The following is a 12,108-nucleotide window of genomic DNA, read 5'->3' on the forward strand; positions in this document are numbered from 1 at the left end:
CGCTGCGCTCGAGCACCAGCGAGGTTCGAGGAGAGAGAGAGAGAGAGAGAGAGAGAAAGAAGGGGGGGAGGGACACGACGCATCGGAGAGAGCGAGGACGCACCGTGGCTTCACTTTCCAATGTGCGACCTGCGAGACGCCACGCCGTCAGCTACTTGTGCTACTGACACCGAGAGAGACACAGAGAGGCAGGCATGGACATACAGTAGTGGTGACGCCCCACAGAACAGCACAGCAGCCGCTCGTGAATGAATGTGCGGTGCACAAAAAAAGCATCTTTGCGCACAAGTCAGACGGATATATTTGACCGGGAGTGTCGACAGTGATGTCTGTGTGCAGAATTTTGTTTAGTGACAAAATACGGATTAATCTGAAGCAGTGAATTCCTCGGAGATATTACTGCTGCGAGGACAGGTATGATGTTTATATTACCAATACTTTTCCATGTTGTATCTTAACTTTAGTGCATTTCAGTTTTAATCTCCATCAGCTCAGCCCATGTCATAAGCAAATACCGCCCAGTTTACATCCTAACTTTTCAGAGATTACATTAAAACCTATAGTGGGGTGTTTGCGGGCGAGATTGCCTTCTCTGAATTTCGCCCTGTGCTGATCCCATTTGCCTGCGTTTACTTTGTTGTGGGACTATCATGGTGGAAGAAAAATAATCTGTGAGTGTCTTAGAGCGTCTCCGATCGGTGCAGATGTGTTTAGTAATCCTCCGGCGTTGACCCTCTCTTGAATAATCCCTGTGGATTTTGCTGATTGTGGTGCCGTCGATGCTGCCGCTGCTGTTGACCACCAACCGCGTCCACGGCAATCCGTCCATACCGGATTAAGGCAGCAAACCTATTCGTGAATAGTGGAATATACCTTGATTTGGGATTTAAAAAGTAACCCCAAAGTAATTAAAATGTATGTTATGATGGAAACTGGTTTATCTTGTGATGCTCATAAGTGGAGGTCAAAATGAATCAGCCTTTATGTCACTGTATTATTGCTCTAAAGGTGTTAATGCCATATAAGACTACTTTAATAAGTTTAATAGATATGATGTGCAGGTTCTGCACATCTGACAAGCCAACTTCTGATATAGCTGCTCATCCAAACAGTAACTGGATGTGATTCCTGTAGATTTTTTCTTTAAGTTCTGGAAACAAAAATACATTTTGCCTGCACAGTAATGGAAAATGTGTCAGTGTGATGAAAACGGCAGGCAGAGCAGAGCATGTGCTGCACAGGAGCATCTATCAGAAGATGTACATACATTGCTCATTCAGCTTTAAGTTTGTGGCTGACTGGGGAGCAGCTCCACTAAGTCTCTGAGTGTGATCTGTTGCATAGACTTCTCATCTGACTTGACAAGAACTGAACTTATTCTAAAGGTTAGCAGAGGAAAAAAAGGTAAACACTTCACCTCAAAGGGGGTCGGGAACATTGTTCTACAGCTCAGTCTTGATTTGCCAATGTGGGTGTATCTCCCTGGAAGCCTGAAACAAGAAAGGAGAGAGTCCTCTGAGACCTGAGGATACATATTTAAGATTTTTTAAAATGGCTGCTTTAAAGTCTGGGAAGTGGAGAGCAGACTGTGAAACTAATTTAACTACCAAATGACCAACAACTCCCATACCAAGAAGAACAATCAAAACATGTTAATTAAGTGCCTGTTAGTTTTAGCTCATGCTGCACAAATGTTAATGATAATTCTTTTTTGTTTGACCGGCATCTGATGATGTTGAGAGCCTGCGGGATGCGGCTCAGGCTGCTCAGAGGAAAACAGCCATTTTATTGGTCACTGGCGTCAGGCCTGTCAGGAATGACGGCGCACAGAAGTGGCATTAAAAACACCCTGGGATAGGTGCATTTAGAGGCGCAGCATAAAAATTTCATCACATGGTTTCTGCTGGAAGTAGGGAAGAAATGTGTCATCAAGGTCATTTTTTGTGTCATTTCTCTCCAGGAAAACCAGCTCAAAGAACAGAAAAAAGGGAGAATGTGTGTGTTTTATCCAAGTATTTGAATGTGTGTGAGATGGAGTGCATTTAAATCAATGTGTGTCAATTTCCATCTTGTCACAGACAGTTAAGAAGTGCTTGTTACCTTTTACTCCTTACATTGACTTGTTTTGTCACAGGATATCCTATAAGCGCTGACATTACAGCCACATGGGCGCTTTACATTTGTCAATACACTCACCAACTGACCTCAGTGGTTTAAACTGGGAGCTGGGGAGGAAGGGCACATTAAGACTGGCTGCTTCATCCTCCATTTTGCTTTCACCAGTTTTACACCTCCTTGGCAAAATGTTGTGTTGGACAGTGATTATGGGTGTGTTTTACCTAATGGGTATAACTGCTGCTGAAGCAACATGCTGTATGACTTCTTCATTACAGCAGTAGTTGATAAGCTTTTCTGTTGTGATTATTTCCCCGCAGTATCTCCTTGTGACCTCGCACCATAGAGCGCATGTCATACAGTAACAATTTTACAGGTCTGAAGAGATGAAAATACATATTGGAGATCAAATGATTAATTGATCACTTGATCATCAGAAAAGTACTAATTTGAGTAATTTTTAAGCAAAAATGTCAAAATCCTTGAGACAGGGAGATGGGGTTTCTCTTTTCTGTGTTCTCCGCCATTATGTATTCACACATCATGAGTTCACTGACCACTGGGCTTTGTCCGTTTTCCAGTATTATGACTACTGTACTTTAACTGTATCTTCTAACAGGTTTCTTGGCTCCACATATCCATACAAATAATATAAGCACTAAAACTTCACATGCCACTTTCTCTGCAGTCAATTCTTCAAATGTAGTTTGGCTATAGTTGCACTCTCAAAGCACTAACATAGATTTACTAACTAGCATTACTTGGACTTATAAGATATTGTGTCAGTAACCAAATCATTGCAAAAAAACCAACACATGCTAACAGGTTTACATAACAGACTACACCTGGAGCCTGATGGCCTATGAACTTAAGAGGAGATGTATGGCCCACTTAGCATCTTGTTGCTAGCGTGTTGCTTAAGAGAATGACTGAGTGTACAGCTGCCATTACTATTACTATCAGTGGGCAATAGCTTCTTTCCCACGGGTAAACAAAACCTTTCACTCCACTAATTTTATTCTACAGCTTACCCTGAAATCATAGCTCAACATTAGCTTATTGACTCAAACTGTTTTTTGAGGTTTTCTTATTCAACACTAACCTGTAATACAGGAAAGAAATGATGAGACGGGGTTTCTCTCTTCTGCGTTATGTGATCACACATTAGTGGACATCACACCTCACTCTGCTAGACCTTCTAAGTAAACAGCGCTGTGAGAGTTTCCACAGCACCACAATGAATGAGGAAGTTGCAGACCCCTAATACTACTTTACCGGAGTAGGGGAGGTTTTATGTACGCCGTGTGTTACTTGTTTGAATCTGGATTTTCTAATAGAGTTGTTTGACAAGCAGAGCAGTGAGTGGGGAAGGAATCTTGGCTCATGAACAAAAAACTGGGAAATTGTGTTCTTTTTTAGTGCAATCCAAACTCCAAAAAGGTTTGATAGCTGTGTATAGGCTGTGTGCCAGGAGTGTCGCAGATCCAGAAAAGATTAATTTGGTTTTCACTGTATCAAAAGTAACTGTGGCTCCCAGAGCCAGCATGGATGAAAATATAAATAATGTAGAGAACTATTTACCAATTGATACATTTTGTATATTTTGGTTTCTTTTTTGGGAACTACATCTGCTAAAAATACAATTACTGCAGAACAAACTCTTCAAAAGATACTTTCTCTAAATGAGCTGTCTTCACTTTGAGATATGTATTGCACAGCACAGACTAGATTTCATTGAAACAAATCTTTAATCTTCATGAATCTTCCACCCACTACTTCACTTCTAAGAGGATGAAAAATTGTTTCCTAATTCAGTAAAGCAAGGAAAATAAATGTATGAATAAATGTAATTTACAAAAAAATGTCCCTTCTTAACCATTAAAAGCAGTTCTGCGCACACTGCTGTGAATTGGGAGCCCGCGACTGTCAGAAATAAGTAGTTGACTAGAGGGTAATATAGCAGAGCTCCTCAGAGTCACTACCTACTCCCATCTTTCTGTTCATTTTTAATGTTTAGATTGAGGAAAAGAGAGTGAGACAGCTCCATTTCCTGCTGTATTTATCTAGTCGCATTGGTTCTGTAAATGCCCTATTTGTAATCCAGTCATTTTAGAATAATTTCCTCACGTTAGCAATGCTTTATGATGCTGTGCCACTTGTAGGCCTATGGTTTGGAGTCACTGCGGTCCTGTGGGGTAAGTCTTCACAGACTGCCTGAACCAGCAACGTTTCCTGATTCAAACATTGTTGCACACTGGCTCTCCTTGGGAATGGCTTTAATTGAGTGCTTAATAAACGCAGCGCCACACAGCAACCAACTTCAGGAGGAGATATGAGCGCTGGGACTGCTGCATTATTAAATGTATTTACAGTATATTTAAGGCCTGCAAATGTCTTCTTCTCAAGCAATTTCAGGATGAAGCCAGGTTTCTGATTCTTTCTGCTAATACTGCTCACTCCACAGTGGATTTGGTTTTGCTGAACAGCACATTTTGAGAAGTGCATTGTGTGCCACTGGGTGTGGCTGCAGTGTGAGAGCCATCTTTCCTTCCTCATTTAGTACAATATAAGCACTCGATAAAAGTGCCTTCCCCACGGGGCATTGTTATGGTCTTTGTGTGAGTCAAGATTAAAGGACTGAACAGAACAGCTGAGATAAATGGACCTTAAGCACCATGTTGCTTTCTATTGATATCTGTCGATAAAATACAGGCAGCCTCGTGCCTTGCACATGAGTCTGTCAAGTCCTTTAAGGTAGAATCTTGCTGAAAAAAACTAAATAGGTTATCTTGAACTGCAGGAGTGGCATCTAGCAATTTTTGAACTTAGTGGCATTTTCCTTAAACATGTTTTCTTACCTTACAAAATGTACATGTAGGATAGGACATCGACAAAAGATCTTCATGAAGTTGTTTTCACTCATATGCCTTATGCTCACATTGCATTATACCTTAATTTACATCACATAAGAGCTTCAAAATAATAGTTAATAAGATGTGTGATTTTGTATCTATAAGACCTCTCTAAAACTACTAAATATTTCTTGTCAGGAGCACAGTGATGCATACAAAAGGTTTATGAATTTACCACTGAAGCATAAGACTGAACAGTACACAAGGATTATTTTGGGTGAAGAGAGTAAATTAGCACAAAGGATGGAAATTAAGGTAAAGCAACAAGGTCATGTTATCTACTGGTTATGCAAGTTGTTAGTCATTTTTGCCAGGCAGTTGTCATTATTCAAAAGGTTTATGCATATTAGTATTCAAAAGAAGCTTGATGCTAATAACAATGAAATGATAAAAATCAGCACCTGTAGTTTAAAAAGCATTTTGCTAATATACTGTAATAGCAGTTGGCACTAGCAGTAGTGGAACTGTCACTGGATAGCTTGTTGTCAAAATCCATTCCAATGCAATCATTTCTACAGTCCAGTCCAGTGCACTGGCACTATAGTTTTCATTGAAGATTTCAACCTTAAACTTGAAAGTTATTCTGTGTAATTTTATTTAACTTTATTGAAGAATATTTTTAGTATAATGGAAATAAACTGGTGTTTCATGGCCAAATACACAGAGGGCTCTATTTTCCTGCGGTAGGGTGCAGCACTAAACGCGTCTCCAAACTCCAGGCGCAAGTTGAATATTGGCATGTTTAGTAATGCTTTGCAGTTTTGGTGACCACGGATGCAGTGTGCTTTTGTGAGCAGCCAGGTGTTACCGGGCACATTGTGGAGGAGAGGTGGAATGCATTATTACAGGGAGGAATACATCATGAGCAGGTGGAGTTAGAGCTGTCTTTAGCTGTCCAATCCAGCCAGCTCCTCTCATCCCCTTTAAAGAGCAGGGTGGGAACCTGACTGACGTCACTGATGTCAGGACATTGGAAATATATGAGTGGAAAGATCCTTTCCCTGTATCATCTTCTCCTGCCACTTAAGCTATATACTCCATTCCAAAATTGTGATGACAAAGGTATTTATCTGCTGTTATCACTGACCAATGTTTGTGTGGAAGAATGGAATTCTCTGGTCTTGTGACCAGCAGGAAATTATTGGTCAGGCGTTTTTCAGCCCTGCTGCTGCCACAGATGGCAGATTTTTATTTTATTTTTATTTTTTGTGTTGTCGGTGCATTTAATGTATTCTTTGCCATTGGGATGAAAAGAGAATTTGAAGATATATAACAAAAAATGCTTCTGAAAAGAATCACCAACCCTACCTTTAACAGTTTGCATCACTCAAAGTGTCTCTTTATAAAAAATTTTTACCTAATCCTTTACACCTACTGTAAATGATACCCTGAACATGTTTGGTATGGTATGTTCCACAAATCCCTAGTTTCAAACACAGTTAGACTTATGAGCTGCTGAGTCCAACTACAGTCTGGAGGGTCTTGCTAAAGGGCACCTTCATATCAACAGGCTCTGGCATATACACTGCTTTCATGTATATTTTGACATTTTTATAATGACTTTTGAATTAAACTATTCAGTCAGGGTTAAATAATGAGGCTCTGTCATTCACATTCACAAACAGTGTTGTCTAATAAATGAATTCCTGAGTTATAAACAGATTTTGAATGTGAATTTGGTCATTTCTAGGCATCAGATTTTCATGTGGGTTTGTGCAGCAATCACCTTAAATCAATTTGTGCGGAGATAGGGTGAAAACAGTAAATTCAATTCAATTTCAGTTCACTTTTATTTGTATAGTGCCAATTCACAACAACAATCACCTCAGGACACGTTATATATAGATCTAGACCTTACAGTATTATAGGCAAAACCCAATAAATCCCCCTTGAGCAAGCACTTGGCGACAATGGAGAGGAAAAACTAGTCTTATAGTACAATCAGCATGTAGCTATAATGTGTGAAGTGACACTACAGTATATGAGTGAAGTTAGTGAATACCTTTCCCAATCAAACTTCCCCCAAATTATGAAAAAAACATTTTTCCTAACTGAAGTATAACTAGCAGATGCCCTTATGTGTGAAGTAATTTTGGTAACACTACACTGGATAAGAGTAGCTATTGAATATTTTTGTAGCTGGCCTCTGTCTTTTCATTGTTGCACTTTGTAGACGGTCCCTGTGCACTCTTCTCACGGCCGGCTGCACATTGAGACCAGTGTTATTTGTCTGGGTGCAGAGGACGGCTCGTTTTGATAAAAAATAGCTTGTAGCTTGTTGTCTATGAAGCAAAAGAGGTGTTGTTTGTATTTTAGCAACATATCACTATTTGTCCATAAATTTCCAATCTGTGACTAGCTTTCCTACTTTATTGAAATCAGCCACTACAACATAGTGTTGTCAGCACACTGACCAACAGCTATCACCTCATCTGTCTCATTTGCTTGTAATGTGAGCTTTAGATTGCCCCCTCCCTTTCAGTCAGTCAGGCACATCAGAATGATCTAATATGACTTCACTCCAAAGATAATGTACACAGGTTGGCTCAAAAATTGGTAGGGATATTTCTGCCCTCAGAAAATAGCGTCCATATGCAAAACTACGCCCTTGATGTGGCCAGTGACTGCTCATCAGAAATATACAGCTCTGGATCCAGGGATACCTGCACAAAGGTACAAGCAGAGAGAGAGAACAGACTACAGGAGAGAGGCAGAGGCGGACTTTATCATTAGGCAATGGTAAACAGTTACCTGGGGCCCCCAGCTAAGAGAGGCCCCAAAGGTCAGAAATGTACTATGATGTTTTAAACAATACATACCTATTCTGCAAGAACTTACAATGCACTCTATGGAGTGCAAGAGAATGGGATATTTGAGCTATGAGGTTAGGGAATTTATCCCAGCTCCACTATGGTATTTAAAGTGTCAAAGAATGGGACATGCTGCAAGTCACTGTAAAGGAAATATAGCAAATACAATAAAGATCCAAAATTCCAGTGCTGTAACTGTGGCAATGAACACAGTGCTGCTTTTGGAGGATGCCCTGTTCAAAGAAAAGCTAAGAAAGTGCAGAAATACAAAGTAACTCATCAGGTATCTGCTGATACAGTTAAAAAAAAGTGAAGGAAATTGAAATAGCTGGATCTAGTAGTGTTCATGTGGAAAGCAGCATGAGAGAATCTGAAAGCAAACGGCCAATAGAGGTTTCATCTCCCACAAAAAGTCAAGGACAAACAGAAACAAATCCATGTATAAAGGAGATTAATGAGGACACACTGCATGTAGATAAAATTAGCTTTATCACTTTCATCTGTAGGACTGTGAATGTAGCAGTGCAACATCAGAGGAAAAGTGATAGAATCAAGATGACTGTAGAAGCAGTAACAGAGTTTCTGGGGATTAAAGAAGTTAAAGCTGAACAGATTCATGAGATGTTGAACCCTTCGAGTTATGATGGGTTGTATCAAGCTAATTAGTTTCCTTATGGTAATACATATATTCCAGTGGAACGGCAGGAGTTTAATTGCTAATGGGCAAGAGTTTAAGAAGGTTGTAGCAGACCTTGAAGTATTACCAGATGTTATTTGCATTCAAGAATCATGGCTGAAGACTCATTGGATTTTGCCATGCCAGGATACAGCTCTGTTAGATGTGATAGAATTGGTGCACAAGGTGGAGGATGTATAACATTCATTACAGATACTGTAGAGTGTAGAAGAGTAAATGTTCCAAATGAGTATGTATGTATTGTGATAGAAATGTGTGGCCCCAGAGGAGGCATTACATCGTTTAATTTGTACAATCCTTATAAGAGGTTGTCAGTACAAATGTTTAATGAACCTTCAGGAAATAGTGATAGAAAATAAATATGGTGTGGAGATTTTAATGCCCATAATACCTCATGGGAAAGTGAATGCACAGACATAAGTGAAGACATAGTTGAAGAAATAGCAAGGTGGATGCTACAAGAAATGCAGTTTCATGCTTCGATCTAACACTAGTCTCTGGGAATATAAGTAATATATGTGAAAGGAAAGTAATGACTGAACCTAAAATAGGGAGTGAGTTATGGCCTATAAAGTTTGATTTGTATATACAGAAAGGTTATGTAACAGAAAGATGGTGTCTTTTGAAAGCTGAGTGGGTAAAATTCAGAGAATGCTGTGTTGAATCTAGTGGAAAATCTTCAATGGAGGGGATGTAGCTAGCTGTGTAAAAGCAGTGATGGACATGACTATTAGTGTTGCATCAGCATCTATACCTAAGACCTCAGTGAGTGGCAAAAGGAAAATGGTGGAATGATGAATGTAAAAATGCTATAAAGGAACAATGCATTTAAAAATCATTTATGACCAGAAAATCTGATTGTCTATCAAAGGAAGAGAGCTATGACATGCCAAATAATGAAGTCATCAAAGAAAAATGCATGGAGCCACTTTTATTCTTCAATTGGAAGAGACGTACAATTGGGTGATATTTGGACAATGATCAAAACGATGCAGGGAAAAAATCTGTTAAAAAAGCAGTTCTGATAGATGGAGAATAATCTAGCAGTTATAAACAAGGAGAAATCTAATTTATTGGGTAAGAAATTTGCAAGTGTGCATAGTGGGAATCATTTAGATGAAATACATAAACAAAAGGAAAAAAATTAAGAACAAATACTTTAGTAAAGAAAAAGGTCAGTAATGGGTTTTCCCTTGACATGGAATTTACATTACATGAGTTGAAACCAGCATTAGGATGAAGTAGATATACAGCTCTGGGGCGAGATCAGTTATGCTATGTTATGTTTAGTAAATTACCAGATGACACATTCTGAATTATATTAAACTTCTTCAGTAAGCTATGGAGAAAAGGTATATTGCCTGGCAGTTGGGAAAAAGCTCTAATACTTCCTTTTGGTAAACCAGATAAAGATCCATCTTTGATTTATGTCTGATTCTGCTGCTCAGATTCTTGGAGAAATGGATGGAGAAGATAATTGTTTGTAGACTGGCATACTATTTGGTTATGGTAATAGTGTTTTATGACTTTGACTCAATGTGGAGAGAAGGATTACTGATTAAGATGAATAGAATGGGTACTGACAGTAGGATGTACAGTTGTATTTTAGACTTCTTAAAATAAATCATTCCTTGCTAAAGTTGGAGATGGGATTTCAGATGTTTTTGATTTTATAAATGGTATTCCTCAAGGTAATGTTGCTGCCTGTTTAATATTATGAAAAATTATATTTAATAAATTATTTAGATCATGGGGTCATATGGAAAAGTGGGAGAACTATTAAATCAGCTCCTACAAATACACTTATAGTGGAAGCTGAGGAACTGCCATTATATTAAAGAGCCCATTGCATGCTCATTTCCAGCCATTTCATGTTTAATTTTGGGTACCTCTAGATTAGCTTTGCACTAATTATAAAGCAACTACTGTTGCCAGTGTTGTATTGAAATCTGTATCTGATGTGACACATTCCAGTGCAGTAGGTGGCAGTATGCACCTAAATACGTGAACTATTAAATCAGCTCCTACAAATACACTTATAGTGGAAGCTGAGGAACTGCCATTATATTAAAGAGCCCATTGCATGCTCATTTCCAGCCATTTCATGTTTAATTTTGGGTACCTCTAGATTAGCTTTGCACTAATTATAAAGCAACTACTGTTGCCAGTGTTGTATTGAAATCTGTATCTGATGTGACACATTCCAGTGCAGTAGGTGGCAGTATGCACCTAAATACGCTGGTTTGCGACCCACCATTAAAACAAGAAAATAATAAGAAGAAGAACCAAATGTAAACGCATCATGTTCAAGTTTTGACTCAGTGACGCGCCAAGAATCTGAGCAGCAGAATCAGACATAAATCAAAATTGTCCCCGTGGGAATTCTTAAAGAAGATGGAAAAACACTTTCGTCTTCATCGCGTTAGTTATGGACCCCTTGTGTTCTGTTCGGGGCATCTACACACTCCCTCTGTTCGGCTCATTTTGGCCCGTACAATATTTATGGATTCATAAATCCACATCTATAAGATTTTTTCACTCCTGCTCACTTCTACTAGGATCACACACCTCTCTGGCTTAGAGAGACAGACACTCTGCCAAACAACCCCCAGCAGGCCACTCAGGGGGTATTTACACATCAAAGCCCCCAATTTGCATATGAATACAGCGATCAGAGCGTCTTGGTGTGTGTTTTGCAGCGGTGTTGCACGGGGTGCATGTCTCTCTCTCAGAGCACATACTGTAAGTTGCGTGGGGATGACTAACCTGTGACGTGTGTGACGTTGGTGACGTGTGTGCCGTCCTGAGACGCACGTCGCTCACGCACTCCTCCACTATATCCATATTAGCTTGGCTCGCTCGCCCTGCGGTAACCACAACATAATAAATTACAAATGTGAACCACTATCTAACACTCCCAGAGCACATTTTATTATCAAACAGACTGTATTTTACATGAATTACCAACCTGTGACCGGCTGTGCCATTCCTGAGACGCGCCTCGCTGACGCACTGCTCCGCTCGTTTTCTCTGTTATTTTGGCTCACCCGAGAGTAATGTTGTCCTCCAAATATGAAATTTATTTGTCTGCGTCAATTTCAGAATCTTCTCTCGCCTAAAAATCATTTCCAGGGCCGTCTGACAACTTATGTGCCTAACGCGCTTGCTGTCCATACTGTGGATAGAGCGCAAGGGGGAGACTGGTCTCCAGCTCTAAATATTCTGTCTGTATGAGACGTGCCTCGCTGACGCACTGCTCCGCTCGTTTTCCACGTTATTTTGGCTCACCCGAGAGTAATGTTGTCCTCCAAATATGAAATTTATTGAATTTTTGAATGAAATTTTTGAATCTTCTCTCGCCTAAAAATCATTTCCAGGGCCGTCTGACAACTTATGCGCCTAACGCGCTTGCTCTCCATACTGTGGATAGAGCGCAAGGGGGAGACTGGTCTCCAGCTCAATATTCTGTCTGCCCAGCAATAAGGGTGGGTGTCGTCTTTCAAGGTGATCATAAAATATGCAAATAACCCTCATAACTGACAAGGAGACCCACCAATAGGTTGTAAACATGGCA

The 12,108-nt window shown here is 39.8% G+C and overlaps 1 protein-coding gene across 2 annotated transcripts in view; it reads left to right on the forward strand.

Moving 5' to 3' along the window:
- The first annotated feature begins 23 nt into the window (after positions 1–23).
- cntn4 (contactin 4) overlaps positions 24–12,108 on the forward strand; it is a 180,335-nt gene continuing 168,250 nt past the window's right edge. For both annotated transcript variants that reach the window (XM_020592955.1, XM_020592956.1), the window contains exon 1: positions 24–414. The gene's annotated coding sequence lies outside the window, so the exon portion shown is untranslated. The remainder of the gene's footprint in view (positions 415–12,108) is intronic.

The sequence above is a fragment of the Monopterus albus genome, unplaced genomic scaffold, assembly GCF_001952655.1.
Source record: "Monopterus albus unplaced genomic scaffold, M_albus_1.0 scaffold18.1, whole genome shotgun sequence".
Taxonomy (NCBI): domain Eukaryota; kingdom Metazoa; phylum Chordata; class Actinopteri; order Synbranchiformes; family Synbranchidae; genus Monopterus; species Monopterus albus.